Here is a 13,322-nt window from a genome sequence, read left to right as displayed (position 1 = left end):
ATATATAAAGTCCCTTTATTTTGAGGACCTGGTATGCTAATTTCTTCAACTATCTGTGATATGAGTAATGCTTAGAACGTCATCCATTCTTTTAAGGTTAAGCTCAAATGGCACTTACTCCAAAAAGATTTCTCTGAAAAAAAATGATTCCTATCCTCCTATAATATCGTACGTATCTTTTTCTCTTTGTATTTATTGATCACGTGCTAGGTGCTAGCATTATGCTCGGTGAGTTACACAGGCTCCGGCACCCACTGAAGATCAAACATACATGAAGATAAATCATTAATGAAATTATAATAGAAATACATACTTCAATTTACATACACGTTTTTGTAATATGGAAACCCTGGTGGCGCAGTGGTTAAGTGCTAGGGCTGCTAACCAAAAGGTCGTCAGTTCGAATCCGCCAGGCGCTCCTTGGAAACTCTATGGGGCAGCTCTACTCTGTCCTATAGGATCGCCATGAGTCAGAATCGGCTCGACGGCAGTGGGTTTGGGGTTTTTTGTAATATACACAGAACATATTATATATCATAAACGGCAGTCAGTATTAAAACCAGAAAAAATAAAATAAAATAAAATAAACCGTTGCCATAGAGTCGATTCTGACTCATGGCGATCTTATTGGACAGAGTAGAACTGCCCCATAGAGTTTCCACGGAGTGCCTGGTGGGTTCAAACTGCCAACCTTTCGGTTAGCAGCTGTAGCTCTTAACCACTATGCCACTAGGGTTTCCCAGCCAATATTAGGTTCCTTTATTTATATTAAAATAAAGATACATAGCTGTGTTTTTTTGTTGTTTTTTAAGGAGTCCAGGGAAAAGTCTACAACCTTGCAGTGAAAATATTAGTTGCTTAGCAAATGTCTCCGAGTGTTCAAACACCTGACAGGACTCTAAACTTCATGAAGACTAACGCCCCCCCCGCCCTTTTTTTTAGCCCTGTTATATCCCCAATACCTAGCATACAGCCAATAGTTGCTCAACTAATACTTACTAAAATATTAAAGCAATATATTACCTCACTTAAACTTCAAAAGAACACTTAATTGTTGTTAAGTGCCATGAGTCAGCTCCCACTCGTAGCCACCTTATGTATAACGGAAGGAAACTTTGCCTGGTCCCACGTCATCCTCACCAATAGCAGGTATGTTTGGGCTCATTGTTGCAGCCACTATGTCAATCCATCCCGTTGAGGGCCTTCCTCTTTGTCTCCAGCCCTCTACTTTACCAACCATAATGTACTTCTCCAGGGACTGGTTCCACCTGATAATACATCCAAAGGAAGCAAGGCAAAGTCTCGCCATCCTCTCTTCTAAAGAGTATTCTGGCTGTACTTCCTTCAAAATCATTCTTCTGGCAGTCCATGGTGTATTAAATACTCTTCATCAACACCATAATTCAAATGTGTCAATTCTTTGGTCTTACGTTTTTAATTGTCCAGCTTTCACATGCATATGAAGTAATTGAAAATACCATGGCTTGCATGAAGCTCATCTTAGTCATCAAAGTGACATCTTTGCTTTCTAACACTTGAAAGAGGTCTTTTGCAGCGGATTTGCGCAATGCAAAACAGCCTTTGCTTTCTTGACTGCTGTTTCCACGGGTTTTGATTGTTGATCCAAGTATAATGAAGTACTTGACAACTCCAATATTTTCTCTGTTTATCACGATGTTGCTTTTTGGTCCAGTTTTCTTTATGTTGAGGTACAGGGGTGGAATTGACCAATAAGCAGGGTACGTATGGGCTTGCGTTAAGCAAGGTATGCATGGGCTTACTTGTGTTTGCTTACCAATCTGTAGTGCACAATTTCACATGAGTTTAACCACATCTTTTACTTGGTAAAAAACAGGTGAAATTGTGCACCACAGATTAGTAAGTAAGCACAAATAAGTCCTTGTGTATTTTGCTTGTTGTATAATCCATCCCTGTTGAGGTGTAACCCATACTGAAGGCTGTGGTCTTTTATCTTCATCAGTAAGTGCTTCAAATCCTCTTCACTTTCAGCAAGCAAGGTTGTGCCATCTGCATATGGGACATTGTTAATGAGTCTTCCACCAATCCTGATGCCACATTCTCCTTCATATAGCCCAGTTTCTCAGATTATTTGCTCAGCATGCTGATTGAATAAGTATGGTGAAAGGATACAACCCTGATGTACTCCTTTCCTGGTCTTAAACCACGCAGTATCCCCTTCTTCTGTTTGGACAACTGCCTTTTGGTCTATGTACAGGTTGCTCATATAGCACAATTAAGTGTTCTGGAATTCCCATTCTTTACAGTGCTATTCATATGTTATGATCCACACAGCCAAATGCCTTTGCATATTCAATAAAACACAGGTAATTATCTTTCTGGTATTCTCTACTTTCAGCCAGGATCCATCTGACATCAGCAATGATATCCCTTGCTCCATATCGTCCTCTGAATCTGGCTTGAATTTCTGGCAGTTCTCCTTCAATGTGCTACTGCAATCATTTTTTAATTATCTTTAGCAAAATTTTGCTTGCATATGATATTCATGATATTGTTCAGTAATTTCCACATCCTATTGGATCACCTTTCTTTGGAATGGGCACAAATATGGATCTCTTTCAGTTCTTTGCAGGTAGCTATCTTGACGTAGATGAGTAAGCACCTGCAGTGCTGCATCCATTTGTTGAATCACCTCAGTTGGTATTCTGTCAATTCCTGAAGCTTTGTTTTTCACCATTACCTTTAGTGCAGCTTGAACGTCTTCCTTCAGTAACATCGGTTCTTGATCATATACTGTCTCCTAAAATCGTTGAACATCGACCAATTCTTTTTGGTACAGTGACTCTGTGTATTCCTTCCATCTTCTTTTGATGCTTCTTGTGTTGTTCAATATTTTGCCCATAGAATCTTTCAGTATTGCAACTTGAGGCTTGAATTTTTTTGTCAACTCTTTCAGCTTGAGAAATACAGAGTGTGTTCTTCTGTATACATATGTCTGCCTATTTGCACGGCACATGCAGACAGGCTATGCCTCAAATTCCCAAGCAGCCACTAGGAATGAGACACATAAACCCACTAGCATCAACAATTCTGTGGATGCTACGTTCGTCTGTGATTGAGCTGGGCACATGAGACACTTATACAGTGTTGACAAAGTGAAAGCCATTATTATTATTTATAGAAAGCAAACATTAAACAATAACAACAGATCCCAAGGGGAAAATGCTCCCCTTTCCCCAAATTACCCATTTCATTCTTTTGTCATTGGGCATAAGAACTCTGTGGTTCAGGTCAGATGCTGTGTTCATACCACAGCTGCCTCTGGCTACCGCCACCCTACCTGGGGTGAGGTGGGGGGCTTCATAGCTCCTGAGGCTTCTGCTCTGTTGCCGAACCTTGCTGGGCCTTGCTGCTGGCTGGAAGACCTTTGCACAGGATCTCCCATGCTTCTGCTGCTGGGCCCTTCTAAACCTCTGCTGCCAGGTCCCACCACTCTACTGGGGCCTGTAGGGCTCTCTTGCTGCCACACTACCTGGGCCCCAGCTGCCCAGGGTGGGAGGTGTTCATCCTTGCACAGAGCACATTCAGATCTCTGCCCTATACAGGCAGGTATTATAGCTCTCTCATAGCTCTGCCATCAAGAGCCCAGAGGTACCACATTCCACCAGCAAGCCTCCTGCCTGAAGGCACTCTGCTCTCTCCCATTCCGTGAATCAGTAACCCCATTGCAGTCACCTCATGGTGGTCTCCTGGCTCCTGCTGCTTGTACTGCTGCCACTGAGCTCTGCTGTGCTTGCCATCACTTCTCACCATCTTCAGTGTTACAGCATTCTCTTTTGGGTCCAGGGGGTTCTTAGCTCAGGGACCTTGGGTCCTTGGTCCAAAGGATGCACTCTGCTCTAGATTCTTCTTGATGGTAGTAAGGTTCCTCTCAACCTTTGTAGGATTGGCCCTTGTGTAAGGAAACTCCTTGTCAATTTCAAGGCATGTCTATTCCACCAGGACCATGAACTGACCAATCCTTTTGGTAGGCCATAAGTCACTTAATTTGCATAGTAAACTGACCAATCCCCTTTGTAGACCATAAGTCATTCAATTTGCATAGTCCCAGCCAATCATTTTGTGGGAGTTACAAGACCATGGCCAGAAAGGCCATGTAAAATTGCTTCATTGCACCTCATCTTCCCTTTTGGTTTTCTGACTCTAGGTCTTGGCACATTTCATTGTAATACTTTACCTTGTCTTCAAATAAACACTTAGAGGAGAAACCACTTTTGTCATAATTTAATAAATGAAGCAACAGAAATAATGAGGTTAAGTAGCTTATTCAAGAAAATAGAGATAGGAAGGGAAGAGATTGAACATGAGCCTTCCTGGCTCCAAAGCCTTGTTCTTAATTACTCCAATGTTCCAAATTATGATATTTAGCATTTCCTACTTTCCTTCTTTGTGTTAGAATTACTTGACAGCAGGGGTGATGTCTTTATAACTCTATTCTAAGCTACATTACACACTGTAAGCATCAGAGAATATTTTTTGAATTAATGTTTGAGTGAATCAATCAACTCTAATGCATTCAATAACAAATTTACTAGTATCCTAGTAAACTGCCAGAATCATATTAAAAATAGCTAATATTTATTGAGCTCTAACCTAACGTCAGGCTTTCTTTTCTTTTTTTGGATTAAACTTATTTTGAAATTAATATATATCTCATGCAGTCGTAAGAAACAGTACAGAGAGGTCTGTGTAACTATTACTTCATCTCCCCCAATGGTAACATTTTGCAAAACAACATTAAAACACCATAACCCATATATGGAAATTGGGATAGGAAAGATACAGAAAAATTTCCTTACCACAGAGATCCTTCGTGTTGCCCTTTTGTAACCACACACACCACCATCACCCAACATCTCTGAAAAGTCATGGAAGTTGTTGCATATATCAATGATTTATTATTGAGTCAGCTACTAACCTAGGGGCACTTTGGAAGTAAGGCCTGGAGATCCACTTCCAAAAAAATCAGCCATTGAAAATCCTATGGAGCACAGTTGTACTTTCACACACACAGGGACACTGTGAGTAGGAGTAGACTTGACAGCAACTGGTGGTGGTTGTGGTAGTGAGGCACATCTTCTAGATCCTGATTGCCAAAGAAGGCAGCAAATGCATGTGGTGTTCTAAACCGACAGAGGATAGTTAGAGAGAAAATATGTTAAAAATCCTTTTAGTCTGTGATGGTTAAGCTTGTGTGTCAAACTGACTGAGCCATGATTCTCAGTGGTTTGGCAGTTATGATGTAGCTTGGCAGTTGTGTAATGACGTAATTTGGCAGTTATGTAATCAACTCAATGATGAGATCTGCTATGAGAAGCTAATCAACTGAAAGGGGTTTTCCTTGGGAATATGGCCTGCCTCCAGTACATAAATGAATGTTCCAGCAAGGTTCTTGCTCTGAATCCTGCATCCAGCTCATCATCATCTGACCTCCAGTTCTTGGGGCTTGAGCTAGCAGCTTACCTGCTGATCTTGGTATTCATCAGCATCTGCAGCCTGTGAGCCAGCAGCCTGCTGTCTTACCTGCCTGTGTTGGGTTCATCAGTCCCTGCAGCTACATAAATCAGGGGAAGCCTTCAGCCTGATGCCTGACCCATGGACTTGGGACTTGCGAGGCTCTACAACTGCATGAACAATTTCCGTAAGATAAATCTCTCTACGTATACATATTCACTTTGCTAGTTTTGTTTCTCTGGAGAACCCAGTCTGAGACATGGTCCAAATCCTATATTTCTGGGGACAACCTTTTTTTCCTGAGCCATATGGTCTATAAAAAATAATACAGAAGTTGTGAAAAAATTCAAACAATGCAGAAAGAAAGAGGGTGTATTGGGTCAAGAAGCAAGGGCTTGTAGTTTGAAAAAGAAATCACCAAATGGTTTGAATGTGCACTCCCAGGATATACACACTGAATTAAATTAGCAGTTTTTAAATTTGGAATAGCTAAGATTCCTCTGGGGAGCTTGTTCACATGTAGACTCCACACCCTGGTACCAGCGATTCAGATTCAATAAAGCTGATTTGAAGCCCAGAAAGTTTAGTGAGCACCCCATGTGACACTAATATAAGTGGTACTAAGGCCACACTGGGACAGTGGTAGTTCATTAGTGGAATTCTCCTTTTCTGTGCAGAAGACTCAGGTTCGATTTCTGGCCAATGTTCCTCAAGCATAGTTACCACCCTATCAGTGAAGGCTTGCTTGTTGCTGTGATGATGAACATGTTTCAACTGAGCTTCCAGAGTAAGACAGAGAATAAAAGGCCTGGTTATCTACTTCCAAAACTCAACTAATGAAAACTCTATGGATCCTATCCCATCGTACATGGTTCACCATTAGTAAGGGTAGACTTGAAGGAGACTCACAATAATAACAACAACAAGACCTCATTTAAAACAAAAGCAACTTAGGTTAGGAGTCACAAATTTAAGGGCTGCAGAGAGCAGGGAGGTCATGCCAATGAGGGAAGCAGGTTTTCGTAAGACAATGGTGAGTTGGTGTGGGAGGTGGAGGAACTGTGACCTGAGGAGCACATGCCTCATCTAAAGAAGGCAAGCACCATGTACTTAGAGCTGAATGCAAGAAATGTAGGTCCATTGTTTCTAGAACTTCTGATATTTGAAGAGACACTTAAATTTGGACTTTTATGTAGAATATCTTGGGCTTCTGTGGTTTGCTTTAATGTAGATAACTAACACATTTTTAAAAAGAAAAACAAAATATGTGGGTGTGGCCAAAGCACAACTCCCTGCCAAATATGGCTATGGGCCATTAATTTGCAACCTGTGATCTTGATATTGGTTATGTTCCGTAGAGCCTGTCTTTCACATATTAATCAACTTAACTAAGCATCAAGAAAGAGCTGATTCAGAGTTAACAAGATTTTCCCTTCAGTGATTGGAAAATTATCTTCATATTGTAGTTAATGAGAGTGGTAACTTTCTATGGGCTGCCATAGAAAATTGCTACACACTTGGTGGCTTAAAACAACAGAAATTCATTCTTTTACAGTTCTGGAGGATAGAAGTACAAAATCAAGGTGTCAGCAGGGTTGGTTACTCTGGAGGCTCTGAAGGAGAATCTGTTCCATACCTCTCCCCAGCTTCTGGTGTTGTCTACAATCCTTGATATTCTTTGGCTTTTAGGCACATCACTTCAATCTTTGTCTTAGTAGTCACATGGCCTTCTCCCTGTGCGTCTCTATTCCTTTTCTTATAAAACCATCAGTGATTGGATTTAAGGCCTACACTAATCTATTATGAGCTCAGCCTTTTACATCTGCAAAGACCTTATTTCCAAATTTGGAAAGTATTTCCACATAAGGTTACAGTCACAGACACCAAGAATTGTTGTTAGGTGCTGTCGAGTCAATTCTAACTCAGAGCAAACGTATGTACAACAGAATGAAACTCTGCCCAGTGTTTCCACATCCCAGTTCTTAATGGATGTTTGCAGCTGTTTCTTCTCATTTCGAGTCATGCTACATCAGCAAATGAAGGTCGTGAAAGCTCGACTTCATTCGCGTCATCGAGGTCGACTCTACTTTGAGGAGGCAGCTCTACCCCAGTCGTATTTTGAATGTCTTCCAACCTGAGGGCCCATTTTCCAGCTCTATATCAGACAGTGTTCCACTGCTATTTATAGAGTTTTCACTGTCTTAGCCTGGAAGCTCCACTGAAACCTGTCCACCAAGGGTGACCCTACTGGTATTTGAAATACTGCTGGCAAAACTTCCAGTATCACAGCAACACACAACCCAAGACAGTATGACAAACTGAGAGACGTGTGGTAGTACCAAGACTTAGGACTTAAATATTATCTTGGGGGGGACACAAGTTACTACAACTCAACCTATTACAATGAAGATGATCCATAGCCATTTTATGACTGATAATTTAGTGACATGCCTGGCATCTTTTATTAAAAATGTCAATCCTTACAAACTTCCACTCAGACTAAAGATCACCAACATCTGCACAGGGATGAGTGACATGGCTGCCAATAGGCAGGGTCAATTTTTTCAAAAGAGAAAGAAAGAAAATCTGCTTAAATATATAGACAAGGCCTTGGTGGAGACCTAAGACCACTAATGTGTAAAGTCTGAAAGAGTGGATTTGACTGGAACAAATTTCAGGGCAATGAAGGTGTTTGAATTCAGCCAACTAGTCCTTGAAGGAAGCTCAGTAGGAATCCTAGGAATGTCTGTCTTTGGGTAGACTGTCTCCTGCTAAACCCATTTGTATGAATTAGTGGCCAAAAAAAAAAAAAAAAAAGGCATTCTTACTATCCACTCCAGTTCTGACAGTAATATCTTGATGCAGATTTTTGAAAAGTATTAGTAGCTTATGCTTAATCTACAAACAATAGGAAAAATATGGCAAAAAATTATATTACTATGTATTTCTCAATAAAATAAAACAAGATATGTAATAACCACAATGAAATGGTTATATATAAAACCTACTCTCCATAAACCAAGAGGTCAGCAGTTCAAATCCACCAGGCGCTCCTTGGAAACTCTATGGGGCAGTTCTACTCTGTCCTATAGGGTAGCTGTGAGTCAGAATCGACTCAACGGCAATGAGTTTTTTTCTCCATAAACAGGTTATAAATTCCACCAACGGTGGCTGAAATCAGCATTAAAGCCCAATTTGCAGCCTGGATAATATAATATTAAAAATTTATCTTGGGGAAAAAAATCTAAAATAAGAAAAATAAAGTCAAAACATTAGAGGTTTGTTTTTATTTTTATGTTTTTCCTACTGCAGACTAGGCACTGTTCTGAGCATTTTTCAAATATTGTTCATTAAAATTGTCCCCCAAGCAAACCAAATGATTTGAGGAAATATAGACAAATAATTAATCAATTTAAAATTATTTCTCCTGATTAGGTGTCAATGTAATTTACTAATTTTTTTTTTTTTTTCTACCCAGTATCCAGTATTACTGTTTCATTTGATGCAGTGATGGGAATAGAAATTATACTCGTGGCTAGTGGGATCATTTCACCTGAAAACCCAACAATATAGGATCTTCGTGTAGTGGTCAATGTGAATTTGAGAATCTCAGATGAAAGTCATTACATAAAGCTTTTAGATATTTAGGAGCCCTGGTGGAACAGTGGTTAAAGAACTTGGCTGCTAACCAAAAGGTAGGCAGTTTGAATCCACCCGCTGCTCCTTGGAAACCCTAGGGGGCAGTTCTGCTCTGTCCTGTCAGGTTGCTGAGTCAGAATCAACTTGATGGCAATCGGTTTGGCTTGGGGTTTTCAGACATTTAAAAGAGATTAAGTATCTAAAGGAAGTTTTGAGTTGGAGAGTCACCTTATAAGACAGCTGTCTTTTACTAGATTAAAAAAAAAATTGGTTTTACTCTTCTCTGAGGTCAAACAATTTCCACAAGGACATATTTACCCTCTCGAGAGAAATAGTCTCCATTTTTATCCAAATGTTTGCCCTCATTTTATGAAGACGCAAATGAATGTGCATATTTACAATTTTACCTGTTTACAAAGGGCTTCTAAACTCAAATGTTGCTTCTTTTCTTCTTTGAAAAACAATTATGTAAGCCTGGACAATCTGATACAGCTTGTCCATCTTAGATTTCTATAAACAAGAGGCTTCCCATAACACCAAGACAATAATACGGTTTGGTTGTTTTGATCTGAGATATAGTCTTACGGGAATTATCTTGATTGATACATACATCCCACTTTATAAAATTCACAGAGGATAGAGCAAGAAAAAAACAAGAGAGGATTTGCAACATACTAGTGAAATGAGTTCATTTTTTCTCTTTTTCAAAATTTTCTTTCTACATCCACATGAACTTAAAACCAGAATGGCATCCATATTATCTGCCTTTCTGACTTGGAATCTTCTAATGTCCATCACTAGCACAGCAAAATATTATAATATTAGGATTCGAAATATTCCTGTATCATAGATTTTCCATGATGAGGCATCATCTCCATTATAAATCACTAGTAAAAGGAGAAAACAGTTTGAACTGGTCATAAACTGATTCTCAGAATAGAATAAAAAGGCTGTCCTATAATTTATACAACAAAAAATATTGAGCTCTTAATATATTGTGGTAAAGTTATTAACGCTTGGCAATATTCCATGTATACTTCCTAGAATCCCTTGCACTTAAGTAGGGTCCAAAAGACTAGATTTGACAAGAAAATGGGTCACTTCCGGGCTGAGGCAGTCAAGAACCTGCGTGTCTTCACTTTCCCCATCATCCAGTTATGGAGATCTTAGAAACCACCTTTCCCAGATTTGTTGTTGTTGTTGTTAGGTGCCACTGAGTCAATTCAGGCTCATAGCGACCCTATAGGACAGAGAAGAACTGCCCCATAAGGTTTCCAAGGAGCGGCTGGTGGATCTGAACTGCCAGTATTTTGGTTAGCTGCCAAACCCTTAACCACTACGCCACCAGGGCTCAGACAAAGGATGGTCTTTATTTTTTTAAACCACTAAGATTTCATTATTTATCTGTTACCACAGCATAAAACTATCCTACCCTGATTAAGACACGTATAATTATAAACTGAAAAAGATATAGTTAATTCAAAGACGGATAAGACATGTCCTCTAACTTCAAGGAACTCATTTGATCACAGAGTGACCAGGAGCAAAAAATGAAGGTTTAAGTACCCAAACCATGGTCTATGAAGGACTTGGGCTCAAGTCAGAGAAGCCAAAACCTATCACCAAGCCAATGATGTAAGCATGGTATTAACGTCAGGCTAGAAGGTCAGGAGCTAGCTGGTCAAAAAAATGGAAGAGAGGAGTGAGATGATAAATAGAAAAATCAAAGGCATTTTCTGAGAATTTCCTGCCATGATGTCTTTTTTCATTGGTTCCAGCTTTAGGGTTATGAGAATGGATTGGGCTCTATTCAAGACATTAGATTTAAAAGAATTCAGTCTTGAGATGGATAGGCTAAGAGATTATTCTGTTATGACAACCCAAGAGCATGGCCCTATGCATAGGAAATGAATCACTGGGAGGTCACAATTACTGAGATGTAGACTATCAATAGCAGTAGATATGAGCATGAACTCTAATGCCTCATTACCTAGGTTTGAATCCCAACTCTACTATTAACTCTCTGCGTGACCTTGGAGAAGTTGTTTAACTTCTCTGAGCCACAGATCCCTCACAATTCTAACAGTATCTGAATTACAGTGCTCTGGTGAGGGCTAAATGACTTCATTTGCATAGGCCACTAGCACATATAAGTGCTATTCCCTATTATGATAATTATCTATTTTGATAACAAAAATTACTTTTAAAAATCCGTGAAATTCAGCAAAATAAAAAATATGAACACCTAGTTTGATGACATCCTATATACAATTTGAGAGTAATTCACTGGATTAAAGACTGGATTTTGTTTTTTAAGTCGAGTGAAATACTTTCATTGGCACTGAGACCCCTGAACATTTCAAGTTCTTTATTCGGTTCTCAAATGACTGACTACTTACAGACGTTTTTCTTTTTTAAATGGGAGAAAAAGAAAAATGTCTAATTCCTTCTGTTTCCATGGCTTAAATTCCCTCTGATCAAAATTTAAATAATTGTAATATAGCGGCAATTTTTTGAAGTGGAATATTACTTAGGTTTGGAAATTATCTCAGTATTGTTAGATGTTTTCATTCCAAATACAGAAAATCTAAGACAGTGACAGATGATTATCCAAGCTTATTTCCAGCCCAAAATTGTAAAATAATTTGACAACAATGAGTTGTCAAAGGATAAAGCACACATCAAAATAAAGAAGCCTGCAATATGCTTTCCATTTTTCATGCACATCAAATTATCTTTGACATAAGATACTTGAGTTTGTTTTCTATCTTTTTCTTTTTACCATGGCGATTATTCTATCTTAGAATTGTTTGTCTTTAAAATAATAACCTCTCAATATTTCAAGAAGTTAAGAGAGAAAATTACAGATTTTTATCAATCACTCTTTCCATTAATTAATAACCAGGTTGTCTACACTCCCATTTGACAATTGCTAGAAATTGCCCATACCTTATTTAGAAGAAGATACATCATTCAAATTACAAATTGATACAATGAATTCTAATGAATCCTTTCCTCCTACATTGAAACTTAATCCCTGTTCAAAATGGATTAATTAGCGTTCAAATTTATCATACGATCAAGAGTGATTAGTGGCCTATCATAAAAAAGGATCCCATGAAATGCATGGCTCTTTATCACATGCAACGCTGAGGATGAGCTATTTGAAAGTTCTGAGGATGGTGCATTGTACTGCAAATCTTGCAAACGGTGCCTGTTCCTGAGGTGTTCGGCTGTAAAATGCAGCCTGGGAAGAATGAGGTCCACTTGTTGGAAAAATGATTCTCTAAGGAAAGAAGCAGCTGCACGCTAATGGTTTGCCAAACTCTTATTATCTGTATTCTCGTCAACTGCTCAGCTTCAGAATGTGTGACTCCAAGTCTCCTTTGCTTGAAAGATTTTCTAAGGAGCTTTTGAAAACATTAAAGCTTCTGAAAGACTTCGCTAAGTTTGAAGTTTGACTGAGATGAAGTTACCAGAGATATGGTCGAGTAAATGAAATTGCTGCTTTCCTGTGATTGTGTTTGTGTTCTCTCAGGATACATGTAGAAAGGAATTAGATTTGAAGATATACATCGTGAACTCAGGAGCCCTGGTGCTGCAGTTTGTTAAGTGCAGGGCTGCTATCCTAAAGGCTGGTGGTTTGAACCCACAACCTGCTCTGAGGGAGAAAAGATCTGGCAATCTGCTCCCATAAAGATTACAGCCTAGGAAACTTTAGAGGGCAGTTCTGCTCTCTTCTCCAGGGTCGCTATGAGTCGGAATCCACTCAAAGGCACACAATAACAACAACAATATTGCAAACTCAGAGATACCCAGATAATCAGAGCAATAACGAGGTTAACAAATGCTGTACGTGACTAGAACTACATTCTGCTCCTGGGAATGTAACTGATAAAAATACTGAGCTAGTTGCTTTCCAATGTATCATCAACAACAACAAAAAAAAAAAAGTTGGAGGTGTTTCCAAAATATCACCTACTTCCTTTAATAAACAGAAAAGGAAATATCTTCCCCCAAGCTCATCTAAACTAACGTCCACGGAACTTTAGATTCAAAGAATTTACTAGTTAACATATTTGCTTTTAAAACTATCTTTTTTTTGTTTTTCTTAACCCCGTTGCCAATGCAGTTGATTCCTACTCATAGCGACCCTATAGGACAGAGTAGAACTGCCCCATAGGGTTTCC

Source organism: Loxodonta africana, chromosome 9, assembly GCF_030014295.1.
Source record: "Loxodonta africana isolate mLoxAfr1 chromosome 9, mLoxAfr1.hap2, whole genome shotgun sequence".
Lineage (NCBI taxonomy): Eukaryota > Metazoa > Chordata > Mammalia > Proboscidea > Elephantidae > Loxodonta > Loxodonta africana.
Note: the sequence above shows the minus strand (reverse complement) of the source record.